This window comes from Orycteropus afer, unplaced genomic scaffold (assembly GCF_000298275.1).
Source record: "Orycteropus afer afer isolate SDZICR_OR568_19922 unplaced genomic scaffold, OryAfe1.0 scaffold00008, whole genome shotgun sequence".
Lineage (NCBI taxonomy): Eukaryota > Metazoa > Chordata > Mammalia > Tubulidentata > Orycteropodidae > Orycteropus > Orycteropus afer.
The window spans coordinates 16,994,899-17,001,859 of NW_006921595.1; positions in this window are offsets into that span (position 1 = coordinate 16,994,899).

The following is a 6,961-nucleotide window of genomic DNA, read 5'->3' on the forward strand; positions in this document are numbered from 1 at the left end:
TTGTGGGGCTGGTGCGGGATCGGGCAGTGTTTCGTTCTGCTGTGCATGGGGTCGCTATGAGTCGGAAACGACTCGACGGCACTTAACAACAACAACAACATATCTCAATTGCCAAATTATTTGTTTGTTCACAAGAGTAGGGAACTTACATATCTTTTCATAGCATTATTACTTTCTAATGCATTATAAACTTTTGTTAAATAAGTGAACTCATGAAGGAATAACAGCATTTACATCAGAAAATTATTATGAAACTTAAATGGTATCATGTATGTTAAAATGATAAGTAAATATTGTGTTAAATGTTAACTTATAAATATTATTAATTTGAAAAGAGAGATTCTAGATAAGTTTTAGAGGTTTTTTTAATGTACTTTTTTTCTTTCACCTTTAAAGTTCATTTTTTGGCTCAACACCAGCAGTTACAACTTGCATCCCCTCATTCATTTCCCCTTTCCTCTACTTTTATTTTTCTCCTCTACTGTATGGTAGGCAAAATAATGACCCCTACAAATATAAAATCCTAATCTCTGGAACCTGTAAATGTTACCTTATAAGGAAAAAAAGTCTTTGCAATTGTGATTAAATTAAGCATTTTGAGATGGAGATATTATTATTTTTGATTATAAAGTAGCAATTAAGTATTATCACAAATATAAGAGAGATAAAGGGAGATTTGATATACACACAAAAGAGAAAATGATATAAAGATGGACAGAGAGAAAGATTTGGAGATGTTGGCCTTGAAGACTGTAGTGATGCTGGAAGCTACTGGAAGCTGAAAGAGGCAAGAAGTAGATTATCCTCTAAACTTTGTGTTTAGAGTGTGTACAGCCCTTCTGACACCTCAATTTCTCCCCAGTGATACTGATTTTGGACTTCTGGCCTCCAGAAAAATGAGAAAATAAATTTCTGTTGTTTTAAGTCACCAAGTTTGGGTGATTTGTTACAGAAGCCACAGGAAACTTAAAGGCTGTGAGAGATTACATTTTCTTCTAGAATATTGATAATTAATACAGGCTGCAAATACAGTTCTAAGAAGCCATGTGGTGAATGATGAGCTTTTAACCATCTCCTTGAAAGAGTCACCTGATTCCTTGACACATCACAAAATTTTTTATATGTTTATTTAGCTAAAGCAGGATCTTATCTCTATGTGCAAGAAGTGAGCATGATGATGGAGTTACACTATCAAGTGAATTGCAATTTGTATGAAGAGTGACATGCCCTGGAGTGTACTGTTGTATATTGTCAAGTCAATACTGTCTCATAGTGACCTTATAGAACAGAATAGAATTATCCCTTAGGGTTTCCCAGGCTGTATTCTTCAAAGGGGCAGATTGCCAGGTCTTTTCTCCTGTGGAATTGCTGGTGTGTTTTAATCACCAAGTTTTTGCTTAGCAGCCAAGCACTTAACTATTGTGCCACCAGGACTCTCACTGTTGTGGGCTAGGATGTACTTTTCTAGCCGTTGACAAGATAAAGCAGTATTAATCAATTGACTGTCTTAAAATAGCATACACACTGTTATTATACTGTTACTTTATTGAGATTGCTTAATCCATAGTTTCATACCCTACAGCCTCTTTTGGACCTGATTCTAACCATCATACGGAGTTAGTGTTATTCAGAGATATCTGGTATCACAATCACTTGTAGAATTTCTAACAGGTATACTTCCTGAGCTCTACCCAGTGGAAATTCTGATTCAGTAGGCACTTGACTACTAACTAGAAGGCTGGCGGTTCAAACCCACCAGCCACTCCTCAGAAGGAAGGTTGGTCAATCTACTTCCGTAGTGATACCAGTTCAGAAACCCAAAAAGGGGTCACTGTGAGTCAGGTCTGACTGGACGGCACATAACAACAACAAGGTGCAGTAAGGGTCCAGGTTATCTATGTGCCCTGATGCCATCTGAAATCTTTGTCTTAGAGCAAGGTAAGTTGTAGGACGGTCAACACCATCAGAGCCAGACAATCTTCTAATAATATATAGCAACATCTTCTTTAGTAATATGAAAATAAACTTATAAGTAATAGAATCTACATACACAAATAATTTTAAAAATATGGGTATATTGCTCTAAGTTAAAAAAGAAATGAATAAAAAGTTATTTCTAATAAAATTATATGTATTTTAAGATAAATCTGAGGCAAAACTATACTGAAATCAAAATACAGTAATCAGATATTTCCACATATAGAAGTTCTATAGATATGATTAAATACTAATCCAAATGCATTGCATTTATGACTGAAATACCATAAAACGCATTGGAATCAATGATGTGATTTTCTCAAAAATCTTTTATTCTTGATGAAGTATTGATTGAAATAAAATACAGTATCCAATCAATCCACATCATAGTTACGTTTATGGAAAATTCAGTGTTTATTAAAATAGTTGAAAAATATCTTTTATTATATGTATGCTGGATTAGGTTATAGGCTTGGAAAATTCCAACCACATTTTAAACGCATAGATGTCCAGTAGGAAAATAAACATTCATGGAATGATTGCTCATTGTGTGTGGCTGTCCTATACATTTCAGGAAATCTAGCATCTCTGGTCCCTCTGCAGTAAATGCTGGTTGGTCTTGCAGTCTTAGAGACACACAAAAATCACACTCTGCTAACCAAAATGTTGATGATTTAAACCTACTCAGAGGTCCTTTGGAAGAAAGACCTGGAGATGTGCTTCTGAAAATTCCCAGCCTTGAAAACCCCAGGAGCTGGAGTCAACTTGATGTCACTTGGCTTAGTTTTTTTTTTTTTTTTTAGTTTTAGGGGGCAATACTTTCCTACTCCTGCTCCTTTCCCTTGTTTTGACACTTCAGTATAAGGACTAGAAAGCGTCCCCATATGAGTCTTTTGCACTGAAAAAAAAAGAAGTATTTTCATGAGGCTGCAGTGGCAGAGAACAAAGGCTCTCTCTACATGTTGAATTTGTGATATACATCCTATACTGAACAGTTCCAAAACTGATGTTAAGTCATAGTATACTAAACTTGAAAAGGATCGTAGAGTTCAATAATCAAACCCCTCAATAAAAGATAAGACAATTAAAATAGAGTGAAGAATAGCTATTGAACACCTATTTGTAACATTTGTTTCTCTCAAAACCTCATAATGTATCATTATTTTTCTGTTTTACAGATGAGAACCCTGAGGCTTCATTTGTAAGTGGCAGCTCCCAGGTTAGTGTTAACTCCAAAGCCCATAATTTCTCTGAAACATATTCCTAGGGCAAAATCTCAAAACTGGCAGCCGTCACATCTTGAGATGTCGAGGGATATTATGCTGCATACTTCCCTCCTCTACAGCATCTTTTTCATCTAACTCTCCTCTTGTTCCTCTATATTAAAAATAAAACAAAGAAATAAAATCAGAACTGTCATTGTACACTCAGTTCCAACTCATGCTGACCCCATGTGATTCACTAGAATTGTATGTGATAGAGTTTCTAGAGCTGTGATTTTTGGGAAGTAGATCACCTAGCTTTTCTTTTAGCCAACTGTGAATTTCAACTGCCACACCACTCAGCCCAAATTCTGCCCACTGCCTATTTTTATCAAAATATGTTATTGGAAATGATAGCCTATTGCTGCTTTCATGCTACCAGGGCAGAGTTTAATAGTTGCAGTAAAGGCCATATTGTCCACAAAGGCTGAAATATTAACTATGTATCCCTTTGGGACCTCTGGTAGCATAGTGCCTAAAGCACTTGACTGCTGACCAGAAGGCTTGAGGTTCAAACCCACCAGCCGCTCCTCGGAAGGAAAATGGGGCAATCTACTTCCGTAGTGATACTGTCTTAGAAACCCAAGGAGGTGTCGCTATGAGTTGAGTCAGACTTGACGGCACATAACAACAATAACAACATTTATCCCTTTACAGAAAATGTTTACTGACCCCTGTGCTACATTTGAAAAACACTCCTTGTGTCCCTTTCAGTATATTCCATTTCTTTGTTATTTACCTCTGTGGCATAGTGCTTAAGGCGTTTGGCTGCTAACCAGAAGGCTGGTGGTTTAAACTCATCAGCCACTCCTCAGAAGGAAGACTGGGAAATCTACTTCTGTAGTGATACAGCCTTGGAAACCCAAGGAGGGGTTGCTATGAGTCAGATCCAACTTGACGGCAGTGAGTCTGGTTTTGGTTTCCTTTAGTGCAATGTTGTTAGTTGCTGTGGAGTCAATTCCTACTCATGGTGACCCATGTCAGAGTAGAACTGCTCCATAGGACTTTCAAGGCTATGATCTTTCAGAAGCAGTTGCGAGACCTGTTTTCTGAGGTGCCTCTGGATGGGTTCAAACCACCAACCTTTCTACTAGTAGTCAAGCACTTCACCATTTGCACCCACCAGGGACTCCCACTAGTGTATTATTGGCTATTAATTACTTAGTATACTATTCTTTTTAGAATTACTCCTGCATTCCTTATAAAGTGCAAACAATTAATGGATCCAAGAAATGGCTCTAGGGATGGAAATACCATAAAAGAAGTGAGGAGGGACATTTTGGTGCTCACCAACTGTTTCTACACACAGCTGACATCTATGGATAGGACAAGCTCTCAAGTTCTCTCATTTTCAAAATTAAAATTATAGAGGGTACTCAAAGATTTTTCTGGATCCTTTTCAATCTGATTTTAGTAAACAGCCTTGTACAGCAAGGCCAAGTGGTCACTAACAGGAACTAAGTATTTGTTTTCTGATAGTACAGATATTTGTCCAGTTTGAAAACTGAGACACCTTAACAAAGAAACGGGATAGTACAAAGTTTGTCATTTGAATTCTGATTCACATTATATTTTTCACCTAATTCTGAGGAAACATATATTTTTTTCACATATATGTTGTTGTTGTAGTTAGGTGCCGTTGAGTTGGCTTCAGTTCTTAGTGACGCTATATACAACAGAACAAAACATTGTCCAGTCCTGCACCATCCTCACAACCCTTACTATGCTTGAGCCCATCGTTGCAGCCACTGTCTTAATCCATCTTGTTGAGGATTTTTTTTTTTTTTTTTTTTTTGGCTGACTTCTTCTTTACCAAGAATGATATCCTTCTCCAGGGACTTTTCTCTTCTGACAACATGACCTAAGTATGTGAGATGAAGTCTGGCCATTCTTGCTTCTAAAGAGCATGCTGGTTGTCCTTCCTCCAAGACAGATTTGCTTGTTCTTCTGGCAGTTTGTGGTATTTTCAGTGTTCTTTGCCAACACCACAATTCAAAGATGTCAACTATTTTTTACTCTTTCTTTTCATTGCCCAGCTTTCATGGGCATATGAGGCAATTGAAAATACCATGGCTTACATTTCAAATGCCCAATAGATCTATATGGCTAGTGGATACTATATTGGGCAGTGAAGATATAAAACATTTCAATGATTGCACAAAGTTCTATCAGATAGCACTGATCTCCTTACATGAGATTCAAAACCAGAAGAGGTGGGGGTCAAGGCTAAAAAAGGGAGAATGGCCTAGAAGTGGCAATAAGGAACAAGGAGGATACTTCCCACACTGTAGTGTTATTAGGAATGGGGGAAAGAAAACAGCAACCTCTTGGCAGGGCAATGAGGAAAATAACATTCTCAGGGGAAAGTCAGGTTGATATTAGAATAAGAATGTGGGGAAACTTCAGAGAAGTTGAAGCAACAGGGATTTTGCTTAAGAGGCCATGAATTTCAGAGGACTTCCCTCTTCACTCCCACTGACTGAAGACCTAAAGGCCTGAGAAGGAGAATTTTTCTTTTGTTGGTAACTTTTTATTTTAACATAATTTCAAATATATACAAAAGTTACATGAATAGCACGAAGAACCCTTATATATATGTTTCCCACAGATTAACCAAATGTTTATGTTTTGTTCCTTTTGTCAACCTTCCCTTGATAGATAGGTGCAAATATGATATATGCATACATATACAGATTATAAGGAGCCCTGATGGCACAGTGGTTAAGCACTTGACTGCTAAAAGAAAGGCATGACAGTCTGTTCCTGTAAAGATTACAGCCTTGGAAACTTTATGGGGCAGTTCTACTCGATTTTATAAGATCGCTATGAGTCAGAATCCACCTGATGACAATGTTTTTTTTTTTTTTTTTTCTTTTGGTTTTCCTTTAATAAAGTTAATCTTTGAACAACGTGGTTGTGAACTATGTGAGTTCACTTTTACATGGATTTTTTTCCAAGATATAATCTTGGAGAAGATCAAGAGCTAATAGACACTGCACCAGAGAAATTAACAGAAGATGTCTTGATGGAGATGAGTGCTTCCAAACCAGAGCCAAACGATGAGGAAGAAGCTGTAAAAGAAGCAGTGCCAGGAAACAAATTGACATTAGACAATCTGGCAGAAGGGTTGTGGTATTCAAGAATGCTTTTGAACCAGGTTTACTGGTCTGATAGAGCTTGCTGAGACCCCCAAGACTATGGCCCCTAGTTACCCTTCAGGTCTGGAATTGAACTCACTCCTGTGGCTTCCAGCCAAACAATAGACAGACATGTAAGGTGAACATTTACATTAGGTAGATACATTCCTTAGTGCAATCAATCATGGGAGAACTGAAGGGCAGTGTTTGCACAGGGAGACAACATTGGGGGGCAGGAATGCATAGGAAAGAAGGACACAGGAAAGAGATAATTACAGGGAGGAAGTGGGAAGAGAGGTGTTACATTGTGGGGAATCACAGTCCATGTCATGAAACAAAATGTGTATAAACTGCTGTATGAAAATGAGTTTGCTCTGTAAAGTTTCACCCAAATCACAGTAAAAACTTAAATGTTATGTTGTTGTTGTTAAGTGCCATCGAGTCGTTTCCGACTCATAGCGACCCCATGCACAGCAGAACGAAACACTGCCTGATCCCGCACCAGCCCCACAATCTCTGGTATACTTGAGCCCATCATTGCAGCCACTGTGTTAATCCATCTCGTTGAAGGCATCCCCCTCTTTC